This window comes from Pecten maximus, chromosome 6 (genome assembly GCF_902652985.1).
Source record: "Pecten maximus chromosome 6, xPecMax1.1, whole genome shotgun sequence".
Classification (NCBI taxonomy): Eukaryota; Metazoa; Mollusca; class Bivalvia; order Pectinida; family Pectinidae; genus Pecten; species Pecten maximus.
Genome location: NC_047020.1, coordinates 30,443,736 through 30,467,019, shown reverse-complemented (window position 1 = coordinate 30,467,019; position 23,284 = coordinate 30,443,736). Strand labels below are relative to the sequence as shown.

Sequence of the window (23,284 nt, the reverse complement as noted above, 5' to 3'; positions counted from 1 at the left end):
AATAAATCTGATAAATCAAATTCTGGAATTGTTGTTTAACTGAAGAATGGATATTGGCTGGATTACAGTCTCCGACCTGCCTTAGAAAGATTAAGAAACCCCCTATCATATGTTACCTTTTGTATTGGCTCCCTTGGAATGTCATGTATGACAGGTTTAGTTAGTAAAACTATAAAGTCAAAATTAAATGTAAAATTTCCTTTAGCAAAACTTAATTGAATAATATGGAAACTCGATTTTCTTACATATTTATATAAAAGATTGAGCTCAAAATAAGTGTATGACACACAATTGTGAAATTCCTCTTGAATGAAAAAAAATTGATACTGAAGAAAAAATGGCAGAATGAGTCATGAGTTGTACATGGAGTGGTATGACTATGGCCACAAACTTTATAACTCCATTCGTAGTATCCATAATTTCAATTTATTTCTTCAAATATTGATGAACTGCAGTGGGGATGTTTTTACTGTGTAATGATTTAGACTCGAACCTGCTTCATTAAAGTTGTTGGACTTTCCTGCGTGTTTTATATCTCCTGATCCACAATAATGATTTAGTTTGAAATTAAAGTTATTGCTAGGCTAACTCATGAGTCACTGTTCTCTAATCACACGGAATCAAATTGGCTGGCCTAGCAGATTGCATGTATGTATCAATAATTTAAATTTGAAATTTTAGAGGAATTTGAATGTCATTGCTTTAAAACAGCAAAAAGTTTTAAAATTTATTTCAATCTAAGGTTTTCAGTTGAGCTGGACATTTTTCAAAGGATGTGCACACGTACTTTTCAGCTTGTTTTAGACAATCGAAGTAAACAGAATTTTGATAATTCTTTTTTAATCTTAATAATATGGGATACACAAAATTAAGTTCAAATTTCATACAGACTTTACCTGAATTATTGGTACATATGTATGGTAATCACTAGTAAGTAATGCAAACTCACCAACATGTGAACATTATATTAAACAGATGTTGATTTGTGTTTTGTAAACTATTCAGGATAGATGTAGATGTTTTCTGTTGTGTTTTGGAGATTATTCCTGACACAAATTAAATTTGGAGTGTAGTAATTGCCAATCATTTCCTCAGATATTACCAAAGGCGCTACCACTATATATAAGATTCCGACACATACATTGGTTTGATTCAATAAACAAGGCTTTTGATTGGATAGCCCTGCACGAGACAAGACCTGCTTGTACTGTTATAGGCTGTGGTTGTCATGGAGACAAAATAGGTTTGATTTAGAAAACACATGATATTCTGGTACATATTTTGTACGATTGACTTTGATTTGATGAAACTGTCATTTGATAAGGTAAAACAATATGTTCTGATTCAAGGCTACACTATACTGTTTTCTCAATAAGGCAACCATGGACCGATAGAGAGTTCAACGTAAGTTCATATCACCAAGAATGGTGAGGGGAACACGATCCATCCATCTATAGTTATGGAACGCCATTCTGATGTCAAGCAAAGGAACTATAAAGAAATATTTTGCTGCTTACTTGTAATTTAAATAAAAAGTACTGGCACCATTTCATATGTTATAATTAATTTGTCAAATATTTTCAATTTAACAGACAGCATTTAATATACTAATTAGTGTCTTTTATGAGTTTGGAAACATCAGAATTCTCAGGGACGTTCAGGAGAATACAATTTTACTTCTTAATTCAATCCATTGTACAGACCAAGGGATTTTTCAGTCAATTTAACTATGAATTTATAGAAAAACTGACAAATATCAGCAAATAAATTCCTCCCACATTGATGGGAGTCTTAATCTGCCACTGCAAATTACATGTTGCTATCTGTAATGCTAAAAAGAGAGTTAAAGGAAAAAGGGAAAACCAACATTTAGATTTGTTTTTTGTGTGTGTAATGGAAGAAACTAACTCCCTTTTGAAATTCTTTTTAATTCTTTTGTTTGGAAATTTCATTAAAAACGGATTTTTAGGGATTAAAAATGGCATAAAGATTTTTTTTTTCACAATTTCCAAAACAAAATATCATATTTAATGACAATATGAAGCCCGGAGTTACTTGATTGGCTGCTATTTCACTCCTGACTTGTCATGTGAGAGATCCTCGAGTCTCTGAACCAGAATACCCTTGTATTATAGAAACAGGAGTTTTGTCTCCAATAACCAAGACATATGGCAGTCATTTATTTTTTGTTTTAACTCAAATTAACATTCCATGATTACAATCTGTAATAAATTGCTGTTTTATGCTGCTTAGACATGAATTTAATTTTAAGAAAAAACATCTTAATGTTTTAGGAGTTTTACTGCTGGATACTCTCTTGGTGGTTTCTGTTCGGTGAGCAGTGAAATTACTGGAAAGATATTGTTTTTTTTTCTCTCAGTGCACTGTATAAATGGAAATTTGGAGATTGTTTGTGATAGACAGAATAATAAGATGGCACTGGACAAAATATTATTGTTCTTCTTTGGAGAGTAACGCACAGATGATTTGTAACACCTGGAAAAGATATAGAAAACGTTTTTCATAGTTACAATAAAAGAATTGTGAAGAATTTATGAGACGATGAATCCCAGATGAAACATACATGATTTACACAGCGTCACAGAGCAACTAAAGCAATCATAAGGAAGACACTTGCTTGTGTTGTGGTGTGAAAAGTCTAGAGCTTCTTCCGGAGTCTGAGCTGAGCACTTGTTAGCACTATGGGTTGATGGGCGTGAGGTGACTGATTTGGTCTTCAGACAGCCTTGGTCCCTCGGTTCTTCAATCATCTCACATTATGCCGCCATTATGGGACATGGTTTACAAGTTACATAGGTTTTTCTTTTAAACTTTCATGATGTTTTAAGCACAGCAAGATAGTTAGTTGGGGAAGCTATTGCTTTATTTTTGCAGTCATTTGTTATGTTATTTTATTATACTGCTGTTTATATATATATATATCTATAACTTAAGCTATTGTGTTGTAGAAAAATTACTAAATTTCATTCAGGCATAAAAACATAGCCGATGGATATTTTGACCTAGTAGAAAGATTTTATCCTGAGGATTCGGAAGATTTGCAGATATGGTCGGGCTGTAAAATTCCAGAGCTTGTGTTTCAGAAAACCTTTATGATGATATTCTAATAACTTAAACGACTATTGGTGTGATAAAGCCAGATTTATTCTACTCATTTCTATTTGAATGTGTCATAAAAAGCTCCTAGAGGAATGCGTCTCCCTAAGGGGAGGTGACTCCGTCCCACCATCACAGTGATCACTAGATCAGGAAAACTTATCAAGATAATAGTGTAATACGGTACTAATGCATGGTAATAGTGTACCGTAATAGTGTACGGGTGTACGGTAATAGTGTATGATAATAGTGTACGGTAATAGTGTACGGTAATAGTGTATGATAATAGTGTATTACGGTAATAGTGTATGATAATAGTGTATTACGGTACTAGTGTATGGTAATAGTGTATTACGGTAATAGTGTACGGTAGTAGTGTATGGTACTAGTGTACGGTAGTAGTGTACGGTAATCGTGTATTACGGTAATAGTGTATGATAATAGTTGTATTACGGTAATAGTGTACGGTAATAGTGTATTACGGTAATAGTGTACGGTACTAGTGTATGGTACTAGTGTATGGTAATAGTGTACGGTACTAGTGTACGGTAATAGTGTATTATGGTAATAGTGTATGATAATAGTGTACGGTAATAGTGTAATACAGTACTAGTGTATGGTAATAGTGTACGGTAATAGTGTATTACGGAACTAGTGTACGGTACTAGTGTATGGTACTAGTGTATGGTAATAGTGTACGGTACTAGTGTACGGTAATAGTGTATTACGGTAATAGTGTACGGTAATAGTGTATTATGGTAATAGTGTAATACGGTACTAGTGTACGGTAATAGTGTATTACGGTAATAGTGTACGGTACTAGTGTATGATAATAGTGTATGGTAATAGTGTACGGTACTAGTGTATGGTAATAGTGTATTATGGTAATAGTGTATGATAATAGTGTACGGTAATAGTGTATTACGGTAATAGTGTACGGTACTAGTGTATGGTACTAGTGTACGGTAATAGTGTATTACGGTACTAGTGTACGGTACAAGTGTATGGTACTAGTGTATGGTAAAAGTGTACGGTACTAGTGTACGGTGATAGTGTACGGTGATAGTGTACGGTGATAGTGTACGGTAATAGTGTACGGTAATAGTGTACGGTACTAGTGTACGGTACTAGTGTATTACGGTACTAGTGTACAGTAATAGTGTACGGTAATAGTGTATTACGGTACTAGTGTACAGTAATAGTGTATTACGGTAATAGTGTACAGTGATAGTGTACGGTGATAGTGTACGGTACTAATGTATGGTGATAGTGTACGGTAATAGTGTACGGTAATAGTGTACGGTAATAGTGTATTACGGTAATAGTGTACGGTGATAGTGTACGGTGATAGTGTACGGTACTAATGTATGGTGATAGTGTACGGTAATAGTGTACGGTAATAGTGTATGATAATAGTGTATTACGGTAATAGTGTATGGTAATAGTGTATAATTTTCTGGTTGTGTTATATATACTTGTGTAGCACATTTTTTGGTTTTCTGATTTGTATATTAGAAATGTAGACTTCAATCTACACTAAACTCTCTAAGACTATAGGATGTAGAAATAATCAATCACAAGTCTTGTGAGAAGGTTGTATATAAATATTATCTCATTTTCAGTGCAACCATGATATCGTAAATTGTTTGTGATGTTGAATTATGGAGACCACAGGCATGTGAAGGTATTCTGATTGGAGTCCATTAAGGGGATACCACACAGTCAGGAAATAATGAACTGATTGTCATGAAAATTGACATGAATGATCTTTTGCCACTATTCAGCTTTGTTGCAAAAGCTAACTATGCCTTTCCAAGCTTATTTTCTCAATACCAAGCCTTTTTGGAGGAAACATGCAATTGTAAAAAAAAAAAAAAAATGCCACAATTCTCTGTAAAAGTTTGTTGATTAAAAGTAGAATCTACATGTAAGAATTTTATTTTTGGGGGCATTTTATTTCACCAAAGTATGGAAATTTGAAATTTTTTTTCAATAAAGCTACTTTGTTATGAGTGGAATCATATAAACTTTCCTTCAGTGATAGATTATGATAATTGTTAGGTTATGGAATATTAAAACATTACCTTGAAAGTTAAAACAGGATACACATCAAGAGTAGTTATCTCCCCTTTATATTTCATCACATTATGTTGTTTTCCCAGTGTCACAGACCAACATGTCTCCAGGCTACATCAGCATGTGTATCAGCTGCTCATAGGGGGATAACTCTTATGAACTGTAGTCAAACGTAGCTCTGACCTTTGATTGAAAATCTTTTTTCTGGGAGGTGTTTCATATCACACTAATTATATATATATAATGTAGGTAATATTTTGACATACATATTTTACATTGTGGACAATTTCATAAGCTTAAACCTGATTGCCTAAGAGAAAGTTCTTGTTGGCTTTTGATATTTGGACATAGGACTGCTTCGTATCCAAGGACCTGGTTGATGATATAAAAATTCTAAAATTAATGATCTCTATGAGTGTCTTCAGTTACATTTTTACTGCATTGTTAGGATAACAATACAAGAGTTTCCCTTTATGACCTTGACCTTTTTCAGTGTAACCGAGATGGAATGTTTTGAAAAATTAAAATACTATTTCTTTGATGTAATATTGATGCACACAGGACCAGGTGAGTGATGCAGGCTCCATTTGCCTCTTGTTTATGTGTACCAGGCATGTGATCTCAAAAAATATATCAATATTCTCTTCCATTTCAGCCCTACAACTGTTCTGGTTAAACATGCACTTTGATAACCGATAGGTGTGTGACCGTAACCTTCAAACACAGACTAAAATAAACCAATCACCATATCTGATGTGTGACCTTGACCTAAAACACTGACTAAAATAAGCCAATCACCATATCTGATGTGTGACCTTGACCTAAAACACTGACTAAAATCAGCCAATCACCATATCTGAACTCTGTGTCAGCTAGGTCACTGTATAAAAAGTCTTGAGCATACCATATATGCCTCTTGCTCTAGTGTATGTGAACTCAAAAACTAAATCATGATTTTGCCTTAATATAAAAAAGTTTTGGAAAATGTACATGTAATAGCTTTGAGAGACACTTCATTCTCATTAAAGGGCTTCTACTAGAAACACTTCCACTCCGGTGGAGGAATGTTTTACTCGGATATAAAGTTGTGGCTTAGTAATGATGCTTTTAGCAACACTGATTTTAGAGTATAAACTTTATAAGATACCCATTTTATCACCACATGTAAAATCCAGATGTAATGCAGATTTTCCAGCCTATCCAAATCCTCAAATAAAGGATCTGTGAGAATTAGAGGTGATAAGTCGGTCTGAAATTCTGGAGTATAGTCTATCCCTGATAGGTAATCAAAACAGACATTCACCTCCTTAAACACCATTATTGGGTATATGGTTTGAACATTCAATGTCCATAGGGGTTCACACTACAGAAATTTCAAACCAAAGATCTAGTCAGAAATAGATTTTTCTCTATACAAACATCAGTCTAGATTTTTATTGCAGTTGGTTGATTTTTGTAAAAGATATTAACAATCGCTGTACACAACGAAAAGCTTCAATATGTGTGACATATATGGCTTTGTAGGTGTTAGCCTCATATTGAGTTAGCTGTACTAGAATAGAATAAAAAGATTTTTCACCTTTTGCTATAAAGAAATTACACTTATCATTATGTATTCGAAAATACAACACAAATTCAAGAAACTGCTGAATAAGTCATTCCAGCTAGCTATCTGACCAGAATGTTTGTCTGTCTCACATTTTGTATTTTACTGTAACCTAGCAACACTTTTAAAGCTTTTTCAGTGCTGCTTCTAGCTGGTATTTGACACGACTTCCCTAGGGTTTAACGTTGAGACCACCAAGAAAGCGATTCAGACAATTCTGTCTCTATAAGCTCCTGGTCAAGTCTCTATTGCCCAGCAGTTATGTTGACTATTTGTAGTGTATTGGAGGAGAGAAATTATCAATAAGATCTGTCATCTCAACAAATCATGGCCAGAATTCTCATGTTTCTGTTGCTTCTTTGCCTTCATTTGTGAATAGACGTATGCCTCCAAGGAAAACATGGATGATGTGATATGTATCAACGAATGAAATAAGATGCTATTGGTATTGAGAATAGTAACCTTCATATGACTTTAGTTGTCCAGGAAGCCCTCCAAGAAAAACCGCACGAAAAAAAATTTCTTGTTAGCAGTTACTGTAATTTACAGCCAAAGCTAATTTCTGTCTGTCCTTTTGATAATGGCTATTTATAGAGAAATAGTATTTCACTGCCAAATTAAAGTGCTTGTTCTGATCTTTAATTAACGCAAAAAGAAAAGAAGTGCTTTAATTCATGTTTATACCGGGTAGAGGTTTCAAAGACTTGTTGTATGTGAAAAGGTCAAATTAAGGTCATGACCTCTACAGTAATGCCTATAGGTGCTGTCAACAGGCTAAAAGTACAGACTTAATTGTTATTCAATTAAAGTTTATACTTTAATTGGTAAGACTTTTTGACTTTGATTTAAAGGCTAAGTCGTATAATTGGTAAAACGTTGGTTGGCTTCTTTAGATCAACAGTCACATAAGCCCCAGAGAAGTGCACCATGGGAACTAACCTGACAGCATGCAGGCTGTAGGATTGCCTCGTTCCTAATGCCAAAAACAATCTAGTGCAGCTCTACATTTCAATATATTAGGAATGTAATTAATTATACTTGTAAATTGAAACTTTATTTTGTGTTTTTTCGTTAAGTTTGATTAACAGAAATTGTTTATAATTAGTCACATGGTATTTTGTGGTGTATAGAGTTGTCAAGGAAGCTTTGAAAGTGACATGAAGAATTACACAAAATCTAGATCATTAAAGCCCTTGCTTTGATCCCAGAGTTTGATATCACTCTTGGATCATGATCAATGTCATGTTTGTGCCTAAAAACATGTGCAATTTAGGCACAAACACACAAAGTTTTATTTACTTTGCTGCAGAAAGAATTTGGATTCTAATGAAAATGTTGTAGTATTAGAATATAATGCTTATTTATCCAATGTAAACCCAACCAAGAATGTGTAACTTGAATGTCAGATGTCAATTTAATGTATTTAGTAAGATTTTATCTCCTAATCTTGAGAAATTCCGACTTTTCATTTAGAGCGAGGTTACACTTGTTAGGTGTTTATTTACCCAGGTAATTCCTTAAATGTGATGTGTGATGTTAACTCACTGATTCCATTGCTACGAAATTATGCAATCTAGAAAGCAGGTATTCATTTACATAGCTAATGGAGAAAACATCTTCACTATATGAAGTTATATTTTTAGCTTAAGTTTATAGTTATCTTACAAAATTAGTCTAGATTTGATCAGTAACTTATTTAAAGGACAATATGAGACTAAAATATAAATACCTCCACGTAGGGAACAATGTTCGAAGTCAAATATTTCCTGGAAAGATACCAAACATGTAGGAAAGAAGAGGAGGCAAACCATTAAACATCTGGAAAGTACATATGTATTTATGGGTTATATAGAAGGTCAAAGGTCAATGTAATCTAGGTCAAATTGATCAGGACTAGCACAAAATGTTTCCATTGTGTGTTAAAGACCTATAAACCAGCCACTAGATATAGTCTTATTGGCACACAGTCAAACCTTCAATGAGGCCTTATACTGTCACCATTACTCAGATCTTCATGGGAATTATCGTAAGTCTAGTTATTAGTCCCCTACCGGTGAAACCCGGGGGTCTGTCACTCCGTCCAGTCGATTTTCTGCACTTTTCTCAGACATGCTTCAAGGTATATTGGTAAAAGTTGGTAAGTTACATCAGTATGAGTAGCTTTAGATCAAGTTTGAGTTTAAAGGTTTTTTGGGTCAAGGTCAAGGTCAAGGTCACTGTTACTATGTTTAGCAGCGGCCAGTAGGGGACATGTATGGTTTAGCAATACATTGCTTGTTAAAATAATAATTTTCCATCTATTTCCCAGTATGGATATTCAGTAGAGATACTACTGAACGGTTTAAACTTTAATACTTATCAGATTGCTTTAAAGAAGAATCTTAAAAGTAATATTCTTTTTTCATAATTAATTTCTTAAAAGTATCTTTCTATCTGGGTACAATGTCTCTATCAGGACGGATAGAATTGAGAAAATATCTTATTTTCAGGAAATAGTAACGGAACTTCTACTAATGGAAGTCCAAGTTTAGTTTGATACCGAAATCAACAATTCTTCTTCTTGTAGCTATTAAAACTCAAGATCTAAATCTGAAAAATAGCTTCTTAACAATTTAGACATAAGAAACTGAAAAGTTTTTGTTTTCTGCTAAAGATAAGTTTTTTTCTGGTAGAGTTTTAATCAATACATGACTATAGAACCAGGTTTTGGAAGTCTAGATGCTGGCAAATGTTTTACTCAATTGATTTTATGGACAAAATGCTAGAGATGCAACAATTCCTATTTCTTGGTACTCAATCAAATTTTGACAACTCTTGATATGAATAATCTAAGATTGGCCCACACTTTTATGGATATGTAAGAAATGTGCTGGGTCAGTTGTAATGTCCTGTATCATCCTGCCACACTGAAACATTCTGTATCGCTCCCAATCAGTGAAATGGCAGTAAAGATCAGTGTCATTCAAGTGTTTGCTAGTTTTACAACTTGTTGCCTTACAAAATATTTCTCTTCCTTTCATGATGGCCAGTTCTGCTTGAAGTTGGTCTGTCATGCAGAATTCTCCTCCTGCCCTTCTGACAGATTCCACTTGTAAATTTGTTTCATGGTCGAGCAGTCATGGAACACCCACTAAATAGAAGGGTGGCCGAGGCAGAAAATCTATTTGATTCGATCACATGGCTTCACCGTCCTAAACCTACAGCATGGTGCTTGCAAGCTTAATGCAACTTTACAGAAAATGTTATGTATATTCTTGTCAAAATAGGTACCTTATTTTGAAACAAACATGTGATGCAGATTTTAGAATTCATTTTGGATGATGAAATTTTAGTGAAACAATTGAAGCATTTTGGTCAGAAATTTTTTATGATTTTTTTTCTCTCTCTGCCAAACTAACAAAGAACCTTTTGAAGGAACCAGCAAGTGATTGGAAGCCGACATAGTAGTAATAGTGTGTCCAATACAAAACACAACGCTTGGCTTTCTCCGATTTACTGAAATCAATGTGGCCACCGTGACTCATGTGTACAATTTGTCTACCAAGGGAGATTACTCCAAGTGTAGGCAATTTGTCGTAATCAGCAGCGCTAATGATGATACGTTTTTGCGGTATTTATTGTGTACACTGAGGTATTATGTAGGTTCCTGATCCTTGATTCTCTTAGTGATATAATTGAGAGGAAGAAACTTTGGTAGACTTCATTTCTGTAATGGGTAATTATACCAGAGAACACAGGTAATTTTACCTTTTCTGAAGACCATTGATTAATAACTTTTAAAAAAAGGTTTTATAGGTTTCATTGATCAGGTGTAATTTAAGGAAATGTGGGGGAAGGGATGATTATGTCTACTATATTAGGAAATGATAAAAAAATAATTGTCATTGATTCTGTTGAATCTTTAAGCTTATTTCTTTATTTCTGTTAAATATAGATATATGATAGGAGAAATAGGAATTTATTGACACAATAGTACTTACTAGTTATTTATGGATTTGGATATTTTAGGAATATCTAGGTGTAGTTCTGGTTTTATCCGTCAATAAGCCTATGGTTGATGACAAATGCTTCCTTGTTTATTGCATTCTAATAAAGTGCCTGAGCTGAAAAAATCCCCCAAAAAAACCAACTTCTTTTCAATGTTTTGCAATAAGTCTTGTAGCCCTTCCTGTAGGAGTCTAAAGTTGATGTATTTGTCTGCAGACTTAATTTACAGGATAGATATGATTTGTAATATTTATATAAAAATTTACTTTTTTTTTTTAAATTGACCTTAGTGAAAAATCTTGTGTGTAGCATTAGGCCGTTTAATTTATCAGACTGATATATAATTCTACAAGTATTAAAGACAGTATTTCCCCTATCAACATCAGTTATTGCCAGATTTCACAATGTTCCGAAGATAAAAGAATTCCTTAAATAAGAATGTCCAATTGGAAGGCATACTACAGAATTTAAGGAAAGTTCATCAACAAAGATTTTTCCCCCTTAATTATCATACTGCTTTACTCAGAAAAATTTTAAGTGGAGTATCAAGCTGAGGAATTATCTGAAGTTGAGGCATGTTGATGAAACAGAGGCCTGATCTGTTGTGAGGTGTACAGACAAACGGATGGCCTGGTCTGTTGTGAGGTGTATGGACAAACTGATGGCCTGGTCTGTTGTGAGGTGTACGGACAAACTGATGGCCTGGTCTGTTGTGAGCTGTACCTATAGACACAAACTGATGGCCTGGTCTGTTGTGAGGTGTACAGACAAACGGAAGGCCTGGTCTGTTGTGAGGTGTACGGACAAACTGATGGCCTGGTCTGTTGTGAGGTGTACGGACAAACTGATGGCCTGGTCTGTTGTGAGGTGTACGGACAAACTGATGGCCTGGTCTGTTGTGAGGTGTACGGACAAACTGATGGCCTGGTCTGTTGTGAGGTGTACGGACAAACTGATGGCCTGGTCTGTTGTGAGCTGTACCTATAGACACAAACTGATGACCTGGTCTGTTGTGAGCTGTACCTATAATAGACACAAACTGATGACCTGGTCTGTTGTGAGCTGTACCTATAATAGACACAAACGGAGACCTGGTCTGTTGTGAGCTGTACCGGAGACCTGGTCTGTTGTGAGCTGTACCTATAATAGACACAAACTGATGACCTGGTCTGTTGTGAGGTGTACCTATAGACACAAACTGAGGCCTGGTCTGTTGTGACCTATAGACACAAACTGATGACCTGGTCTGTTGTGAGCTGTACCTATAGACACAAACTGATGACCTGGTCTGTTGTGAGCTGTACCTATAGACACAAACTGATGACCTGGTCTGTTGTGAGGTGTACCTATAGACACAAACTGAGGCCTGGTCTGTTGTGACCTATAGACACAAACTGATGACCTGGTCTGTTGTGATCTGTACCTATAGACACAAACTGATGACCTGGTCTGTTGTGAGCTGTACCTATAGACACAAACTGATGGCCTGGTCTGTTGTGAGCTGTAGGGACAAACTGATGGCCTGGTCTGTTGTGAGCTGTACCTATAGACACAAACTGAGGCCTGGTCTGTTGTGAGCTGTACCTATAGACACAAACTGAGGCCTGGTCTGTTGTGAGCTGTACCTATAATAGACACAAACTGATGACCTGGTCTGTTGTGAGCTGTACCTATAGACACAAACTGATGACCTGGTCTGTTGTGAGGTGTACCTATAGACACAAACTGATGACCTGGTCTGTTGTGAGCTGTACCTATAATAGACACAAACTGATGACCTGGTCTGTTGTGAGCTGTACCTATAGACACAAACTGATGACCTGGTCTGTTGTGAGCTGTGCCTATAGACACAAACTGATGACCTGGTCTGTTGTGAGGTGTACCTATAGACACAAACTGATGACCTGGTCTGTTGTGAGCTGTAGGGACAAACTGATGGCCTGGTCTGTTGTGAGGTGTACCTATAGACACAAACTGATGGCCTGGTCTGTTGTGAGCTGTACCTATAGACACAAACTGAGGCCTGGTCTGTTGTGACCTATAGACACAAACTGAGGCCTGGTCTGTTGTGAGCTGTACCTATAGACACAAACTGATGACCTGGTCTGTTGTGAGCTGTACCTATAGACACAAACTGATGACCTGGTCTGTTGTGAGCTGTACCTATAGACACAAACGGAGACCTGGTCTGTTGTGAGCTGTACCGGAGACCTGGTCTGTTGTGAGGTGTACCTATAGACACAAACGGAGACCTGGTCTGTTGTGAGGTGTACCTATAGACACAAACTGAGGCCTGGTCTGTTGTGAGGTTTACAGACAAACTGATGGCCTGGTCTGTTGTGAGCTGTAGGGACAAACTGATGGCCTGGTCTGTTGTGAGGTTTACAGACAAACTGATGGCCTGGTCTGTTGTGAGGTGTACGGACAAACTGATGGCCTGGTCTGTTGTGAGGTGTACGACAAACTGAAGGCCTGGTCTGTTGTGAGGTGTACCTATAGACACAAACTGAGGCCTGGTCTGTTGTGAGGTTTACAGACAAACTGATGGCCTGGTCTGTTGTGAGGTGTACGACAAACTGAAGGCCTGGTCTGTTGTGAGGTGTACGACAAACTGAAGGCCTGGTCTGTTGTGAGGTGTACGACAAACTGAAGGCCTGGTCTGTTGTGAGGTGTACGGACAAACTGAAGGCCTGGTCTGTTGTGAGCTGTACCTATAGACACAAACTGAGGCCTGGTCTGTTGTGAGGTTTACAGACAAACTGATGGCCTGGTCTGTTGTGAGGTGTACGACAAACTGAAGGCCTGGTCTGTTGTGAGGTGTACGACAAACTGAAGGCCTGGTCTGTTGTGAGGTGTACGACAAACTGAAGGCCTGGTCTGTTGTGAGCTGTAGGGACAAACTGATGGCCTGGTCTGTTGTGAGGTGTACGGACAAACTGATGGCCTGGTCTGTTGTGAGGTGTACGGACAAACTGATGGCCTCAGTCTTGTTACTGTATAACTTCTGTCACAAACCTGATTAAGTGGTGTTCCGATACAAGACATTCTCTTATCTACACAAGTTGTCAGCAGGGTCTGTTGGCTTCAGAAACAAGAAGTATCGATCCCTTGACCCCCTCTAACTCTCTCCCTTTCCCTTTACAATTCAGGAAACGAAACTTACTTAGGAATGGTCAGTGTTCCAGTGTCATCGAACAAACATTTGTCAGCTTCATTTGAAAATGGGTTTGGCCTAAAGCAATTTCCTTATTGACATATAATTTAGATGAAAAAATGCTTACCTGTTTAAATTACTGTTTATAATGGTCCATCAAACCGTTTTTGGGGTTTCAAAGATCTTTAACAATGGGTATAATAGACTGGTTTGAAGTTTTGGTGTAAGCTGATTGCATAGCTGTGTTATACAGACTGGACAGGACTTGATCAGGTTTGTTGGTATGCTTTCTTCAGTATTGATAAAGATGTTGTCTATTTTCATTAGTCACACAGATATTGTGATTGGTCTGAATTCCTGGTCACGTTCCAGTAACGTTTTAAAGTCTCGTAATTCCAGGAAGAGGTGGAGAGAAAAATGGGCTAGAGTTGCCATTTCTTTTATGGATTCATCAGAAAGAATGTTATGACCTTTTTACAACACGTGATTTGTCTCCCAACATTCAGTGATAAATCTTCTAATTTGTTTGGTTTCAATTCCCATTCAACTTCCTTCCTCAGTATTTCCAGTTTAGAGGTTAATCTGCTGTCCAGGATTAGCTGTCATTTAGAGTGTGGACATCAATATTTAATTAATATCAATTACATTACAATATGACCTGGGTTTGATTCCTGATACATACACGCCTGAGTATGGAATTCCTGAAGAGAAGGTTTCAGGATACATAACCACGTGGTCCCAATAGATAAGAAAAGCCCCTGAATTTTAGCACTTGCCTTGAAAAGTCCTTGAATTTGATGATTCAAAGTCTGTATGAACCATGTACCAGAACATTTGACACTGTATATGACACCACTGGTTATTTAAGAGCATATATTGCTTGTCAAGACGGCGGGAGACACTCTTAAGAATACTCAGACAAGACACATCTTCACCGGCTGAGCAAATTTTTTTTTTTTTTTTTTTTTTATCGTTTGTGAAAAGTTAAAAGGAAATCACGACTTTACATTCATTTCAGAAGATTATAAGACTCTTTCATATGTGTATATGTAGGATAGGGACATTCCACCCGAGGGGTCACAAAATGTGGTGAAACCCGAGGCTTGCCGAGGGTTTTACCACATTTTGTGTTCCCGAGGGTGGAATATCCCTATCCTACATACACACATAATGAAAGAGTCTTTTTCTCTCATATCAATACCGAATTTCTGGCGAAAGTGTCCCTCAGCCATCCATTTTCTTCAATTTTTTAATTTCTTTATTTGACGTTTTTACTAAATATACTTATGATATTCTGAAAGATCATACCCTATTTTTGGCAAACCATGTTTGCACACAAATTTCATTCATTTTGTGGTTAAGTGATGAACGAATGAACAATTCGCCGATAAAAATTACCGTAACTTGACCGACTTTTACGTGGCCGTGATCAAATTGTCAACATCCGAGAAAAAGAAGTTCTATCAACAATACTGAAAGCCAACGCTGAAATGAGTTTCCCAACTTCACATATAATTTGATTTGCACCTCGACATATTTAATCATTTCACAGAACACACTGTACTTTTAAATGTCAAGTCAAATTTTTTTTTTTATAAAATACTACGTCACTGCATGACGTCACGACTGTCATTGGAATTCCATTCATAGTTCAATGAGAGTGATGTCGATCTCGATCGCCATGACGCGGCGATGTTTCGTGGCTGGTAATTTTAAATTCACTGTGATTTTGGCAACTTCGTGTGTGAACCAGCGAACAGTGACTCTATACGAGTATTTGATCTTTTCTGTGACATAGGATTATATGTGTTTAACCGGTTGTCTTGATGGAATGACGAAGGTAGGTCAGTCGATAGGCTAACGATGATCATATTGAAAGGCTAGGATGGCAGTTAGTTTTCATGGTTACTCTACACAAATATAGACTCTGAGTTACAATTGAAATAAATATTTTTTATATGAACATCGAGGGGTGTCATTTTTACCGAATGTTCGTTCATTTAAGAGCCAATTCCCAACTTCCAAATACACAGGTTACTGAGTAGGCCTAACAGATACTGACAGTACCGTAGAGTAAACAAATTCCAGGGCCCCCTGCTGACGCAAACGGAACCATTTCATAGGTTGTGACGTTTGACATTTTCTTTTTTATATTTTTTTTTATGTATGACTTTTATTTTACTTCCTGTCATTGCCAGGTGATTGTGTGTGTTTACATGTTTTTAATGACAAATCTGTCGGGTAGGCAAGTCTGTATTGTACTGTAACTGTTACAACAGGCCTGTAGGCGTAGTCTAACTGTTTGTTACAGTAACGGAGTTATATGTTCGCTCAGATGAAATGTCTAATCGTTTAACGGTGTAGCCCTATTGATTTACTGCTGATATGATATATATTTATCTAAGAATGTATGTATTTTTATAGTTAAGTCCAACGTTTCAAAACCGACACCGACGATAAGGACTGTCGGATGTGAACACAAGCAGACGACGTTGTGAGAGTTGTCCCCCTTGAACGCAGATTAATCCGCGCGCGTGAAATGCTATGTAAGATAGATTTATCTTACATAGCTATCTGACATGGGCAAACTCTATCCAACATGGCGAGATATGAGAGAAATAAAAATCTTATTACATACAGAAATGTGAAATGTGAAATAATTTTCTACTGATAATATTTCTACATTGCCTTTGGTTAATGATGATTCTAATGATATTTCTATCTGTGTATTGTAACGCTCATATGTTAATTGTTTTAAAAATCATGAAAAATAACAAAAATACAAGGAGAAACCTGTTTCCTTTCTCTCACTTACCATTTCTTTGTGCTGGTATTTGGCATGTCGTAAAAAATCGGTCATAGATTTTTTACTAATATCCCAAACCTACCAATTGTTTATACATCATCTGTAATCTCTTCTTATATATAAATATCACTTATTAAAGTGATACAAAATATTCTATATATTATCATCAATTACATTCAAATCCTGTTCTAATAATCAAAAAGCAAATTCAATATTCCAGTTGCAAAACAAAATTTTAATTTCGAAAGAAATAGCTGGAATAAGTTAATTCATAATTTTTTTTACAAAGAATTCAGCGTTTGAGATCAAAGAGAATAATAGTGTGTTTATGCCACCCCCAGCTAAACAAACTCCATTTTGATATCAAACCACATAAAAAGGTAAAGCGTTTGCAGTTGATTAAAAATTGATGGAGTTATAGGAAGCCTGTCCCCATGGAAAAGTTTATCTCAATTGCATGTTTCGCATGATAACTGTTTCATAAATACATACCGGTTATCTGATTTAGAAAATTGAATAATTCAGGAAGTGTCAGATGGAGATGTTTGTTTTTATCCTGAATTACTTTATGTGTAGTTTATATGAAGATTTCTTATATATTATGGATATTCTGTTCAGTAAACTCTTACTCATATAGATATGCATTGTTAAGATATATGCATTGTTAAGAAAAAGAGTATTGTTAAGATAAAGAGTATTGTGGATATTTAAGTCATTAAATAACATTGTCATTTTCATGAAATATTTGTTTTGGTATTTTTCAACAGACAAGTTTGTTATAAACGATCTTATGAGGTATATTATAGTATTGTGGTTGATTGAGTTAATTCAGTATCTGAAAAGAAAAATTAAAGTGATTTGATGATGATACATCGTCTGTGCAGTCGGAATGCTATGTTGAGCCATTCAGATATTTATAATGCACTTAATCAAAATGAAAGATGAATACTTTGCAAGGGAAATAAACTGAAGCCAGACTGAAACTTTTTTATACATAAAATGGCAGATTAGCCTAGAACTTCTTCATTTTATTTATAACAGTAAATGTGCCGGACAAATTCGGAGGCCTTGGTCATTACAAGATTTTTCCTGATGCAAATATGCATAATGTTAACTTAATTCAATTTACAAACAAATGTGAAACTTGTTATAATCAACGGATATACTACGCCTGTTGGCCCGGATAGAAGCATGCAATAGGTCTTAGGGCTTTTTCTGGGGGCTTTTTAGGGACGTTATTGGGCCCCATTCCCAATTGGAATTATTTCATTTTAAAGCAAAATTTCCAAAATTTGCAACTTACTCCTGATATTAATCTTTCCCAATTCACCAATTTTCTACCTGAAATGAGACAAAAAGGCCCCATCCCAAACCAGTGAGAAAAAGCCCTGGTCTTACTGTCGAATGAAACAGGAGTACCTGGGGAAAACCCACATGGTTGGGCAATTGTGACCCCATATACCTTTTCACATCCGATCAGAGAATTGAACCCTGGCCGCCTAGGTGAAAGGCAAGTGTGTTTCTGTACCACTCTTCCTCAAACACTGTAACAGTTCGACTTCAGCAGTTCAATAACTTCTAAATATACTGTTACAACACTCGTCCATCAATAATTCAAATCCATCGCAGTTGAATCATCAGATTAAGTTTTTTCTTCTAGAAGTAAACAAGATAAACATAGATTGTTGCTTATGATAATTTAGGAGTAATTGGGAAAATTCTTCCTGCAAATGCAAATTGTGATGAGTATAACATCTGTTTTGACAGCCACCAGTTTGAGTTGGTGTGTCAGTGTGTGTTGTGTTCTACGTAAAGGTGCCCTACCTGTATATGGCTTGGTTGCTGATGTCAGAAACCCCCTCGGGATCGGCTGACTAATTGTGGTGTGATCTACGGATAATTGTTGTTGGAGGGACAGGTCCATTATTTAAAAGGGATGACAATATTGTTACATGTTTGTCATAAAACTGGGGGAAGCTGTATATATTGACAGAATTGCAAAGTACAAACAAATGTCTGGCTTTTCTTACCAATCCTGTCTTGTGTAAAACCGTATTTACAAAAGATGTGGCAGATATAGAGTTGGCGTCAATAAATCAAGTATAGGAAGCAGGAATGGTTGTCATTTAAACTGTCAGGAAATTACTGATGCCTTTCAATTTCGAATATAACACTTTTTTTTTATTTAAATCAAAAATGCATACAGATCCTTAACATGTGATGTCAGGTAAAATTTAGGACATTTATATAATTACCTACTGCACAATTTATGAAAAGTGGTTATGATTCCTAAAATTCAGCAATGCTCTTCATACTGTGTACATACAACTTGTTACTTCAGACTCACGATCAAATTGTTATATAAACAATATCATTACATTGTTCTATAAAAAATATCATCACATTGTTATAATAACCATATCATGACAGTGTTTATATAAACCTTTCCTTAATTGTTATATAAACAATATCATCCCATTGTTATATAAGCAATATCATCCCATTGTTATATAAACAATATCATCCCATTGTTATATAAACTATATCATCACATTGTTATCTAAACAATATAATCACATTGTTATCTAAACAATATAATCCCATTGTTATATAAACAATATCATCCCATTGTTATATAAACAATATCATGACAGTGTTTATATAAACATTTCATTCATTGTTATATAAACTTTATCATCACATTGTTATATAAATAATATCATCCCATTGTTATATAAACAATATCATCCCATTGTTATATAAACTATATCATCGCATTGTTATATAAACAACATCATCACATTGTTATATAAACAATAGCATCTCATTGTTATATAAACAATATCATCCCATTGTTATATAAACAATATCATCTCATTGTTATCTAAACTATATCATCCCATTGTTATATAAACAATATCGTCTCATTGTTATATAAACTATATCATCGCATTGTTATATAAACAACATCATCACATTGTTATATAAACAATAGCATCTCATTGTTATATAAACAATATCATCCCATTGTTATATAAACAATATCATCTCATTGTTATCTAAACTATATCATCCCATTGTTATATAAACAATATCGTCTCATTGTTATATAAACAATATCATCTCATTGTTATATAAACAATATCATCCCATTGTTATATAAACAATATCATCACATTGTTATATAAACAATATCATCTCATTGTTATCTAAACAATATAATCACATTGTTATATAAACAATATCGTCTCATTGTTATATAAACAATATCATCTCATTGTTATATAAACAATATCATCTCATTGTTATATAAACAATATCATGACAGTGTTTATATAAACATTTCATTCATTGTTATATAAACTCTATCATCACATTGTTATATAGACAATATCATCCCATTGTTATATAAACAATATCATTCCATTGTTATATAAACAATATCATCCCATTCTTATATAAACAATATCATCTCATTGTTATATAAACAATATCATCTCATTGTTAGAAAAACAATATCATCCCATTCTTATATAAACAATATCATCTCATTGTTATATAAACAATATCATCCTATTATTATATAAACAATAGCATCTCATTGTTATAAACAATATAACATGTATACTGGTATCATTAGCTATAAGACGAGAGAAGAAACCTGACTAGAGGAACAGGTATATATACCCAGGGGTTTTTGTCAATCGTACGGAGGAAATGAACATGCTATGAGTATCTCCCAGTTAATGTCAATGATCGGCCTGAGGGCCCCAGTCCTATAAAAGTATACACTGTCTAACTTGTCGTGATTCTAGGACCACAGGGACAACACAACCCAGTAATTTGTCAGTGATCAGCTCCGTCAGTCACGGCCCAGTATCTGCCGAGTCCTACTGTTATACGGTGTGTCATAGACGGGCAAGCCTTACAGAGTACTCGTACCAAGCTTGCCGAGGAAGGACGGAGGGGTTAGCTTGGATAGCGATGCAGCCGTCTTATTGGATAGATTGATTTTTCTCATTCAGCATGGAATCAATTGCTGTTGATCAGTATTCATGTGTGGTGTCAGGCCAGGTCTTCAGTTGATATCGTGGTACCACTACCCCAATCACACTTGTTGAAGTTTAGCCGTAACAGTTGAATCAACAATACCAGTGTTATTCTAACAGGCCAACCATCCATCAGTGTTTCTGGTAACTCATTTATTCGTTTTTTTGAATACTAGTTGAGATTTTCACCAGTTTGAAATTTTCTTATTTTCATCGAAAATGAAATGCATTTAAAGTAGGAGATGGTATGATAAAAATTTCTGATCTCTTATTTACTTGGTTTTTTTTTGAGGAAAAACAAAAATAAATAAGGTTTGAATGGGCATGATTAATTATACCTTTATTACATAAATGAGATTTTCTTTCTAATTGAGAATTGTCGGAATGCTATGAATTTCTCCTGGAATAGAAAATACTGACATTGATGGATGTGTTGAAAGCATGGAGAATATTGATACAGTGCTAAACTTGAAGCATGAAAAAAATTTGAGTTATTTCAATTTCTTTTAACAGGCCAAAGAGCTTCACAATAAAACTTTCCAACTTTCAAATTGACCTTATAAGGGCATTTGATGGATATCTCTTTGGATGTTTAAGAGGACAAATTGGACAGAGGTTTACGATGAATAATGATGCAATTGACAGAAGTCTTGGAGTAATTTGTATCCCGTGCTGAGCTATCGCTGTGTAGATTCCATCGTAATTAAAGTCTGTGTTGACTTAGAAACAGAAATGTTCATGCTGCGGAATTATTTCTGACTCGGAGGCAGACTGACTTCGGAAGACAGATTAATATGTACAACCAATAAATGGCACAGGTGCCCATATTGAGATTCTCTGGTGCGATATTGGTGTGAGTCATAAATGTATGGACACTTCACTGGAACCCCCTGGTCAATGGAAAATGTTCCTGGATTTGTGGTTTTACAGCTTAAAATTGTCATGTAAACTGATAGATATATTGGAGGTATTGTAGCCGATATTTGGCGGTATTATAGCCGATATTTTGAGGTATTGTAGCCGATATTTGGAGGTGTACTTCATGACAGCCATATTGATCCATGAAGAAACTTTCTGTGAACCGATAAGAAGTATATTTTTCATCATAAGTAATTGTGTCAGTTTGATGCGTCTTTGATAGTTTGTGGACTTTTTACCGTAGACACATGGAGTGATGACTATGAAATTGTTTTGACACTTTGTTTTCACTACCAAAACTCAAATGTGAATTGATCTATGAATTGATGGTGACAGCAATACATGGACTTGAATTGGTCTGTATATATATAAATGCTTTTTATCAAACCAAGTTTCGGATGTATGATCCACGGCTCATGGCATCCTTGTCTGTTACACAACAGAATGAGTAAGCAATTTACGTCTAAGTGAGTATCGTGTGACTCTCCCATTGTCTGATGTCATTGGTAGATCGTGGAATGGAAAACCATTCACCGTACCTGTGTCACTCTCAAAGTTATAAAACTGGAATGTATAGGAGTCAAAGTGACTGGATCACAGTGATTAACTTTTCCCAAGTATAACTAGTGTACCTTCCTTGGTGAAGAGTTCCTTGCTTGAGTGACGCGACACAGGGCTGCTGTAGTACTAATGGTCTATAGTCTCCCCCGTTTGTGTACAGCGACTTAATACATGTTGAGACTTCCAGCATCTTTAGCCTCTTCAGGACATCTACAGAGTCCCCAGGTCGTCTTACCTGCCGTGATTTACCTGGTTATCAGAAAACAAGTGCTGTTTTTAGATTAATTTTAAACTTCCTAACGGGTCGACAGCTTGTTAACTCTCTATAAGCTCATTTCTATCCTGTTTCTCACTCAAGTGGAATTATAGAGTGGTGTTCTGTGAACCTCAGTAATCCTGGCCTTTCACCCTAACATTTCTACTTAAGTGGAATCTTTCCACTGGTAACTATCGTCATTTTGTGAGCATTGACTGCTTGATTTCCCAGGGTAACCAGCTCACGACAAATTTTAGAACGTCATAACTTCAGGTACTTTAATTGTGCTGAAAGCCTCAGTGAACTTTAGTGCCAGTTTAGAGCTTTATTGTTTCAGGTACTGGAGTTGTAGCTTGCTTTAGAGACGTTGCCAGTTCTGAAAGCGTTGCTCACTTTGGAGACGTTTCTATAACAGATTTCTGGCTGTAAGTAGAGTATATGTGTAAGTGTACATGTTGGTGTGCTAGGAGCTGTACCATTAGGCTAAGCTGGTAGATTGGTTGCAGTGGATACTTATTGTAAGGGACTTAGTTGAGTTTCTGATTGCTATTGTCCAAAGGACTGTCATCCATCACTGTAATAATGGTCAAGCACTTGTTTTAGGGGCTTGACTGACCAGCCCTTACCAGAGGTCTGCTTAGAGTACATGACAATGAGAGAGGTATATGATGAATCTGACATGAACATTGAGTTTGATACTTGACCATCAGAGATATGTGATGAGCTCATCAAAGTGGACAGACGAACCACGCAG

At 35.7% G+C, this 23,284-nt stretch overlaps 1 protein-coding gene across 1 annotated transcript in view; it reads left to right on the top strand.

Moving 5' to 3' along the window:
• Positions 1–23,284, top strand: part of LOC117329509 (protein Fe65 homolog) — a 178,566-nt gene that overhangs the window by 69,855 nt on the left and 85,427 nt on the right. The gene's annotated exons all lie outside the window — the stretch shown is intronic.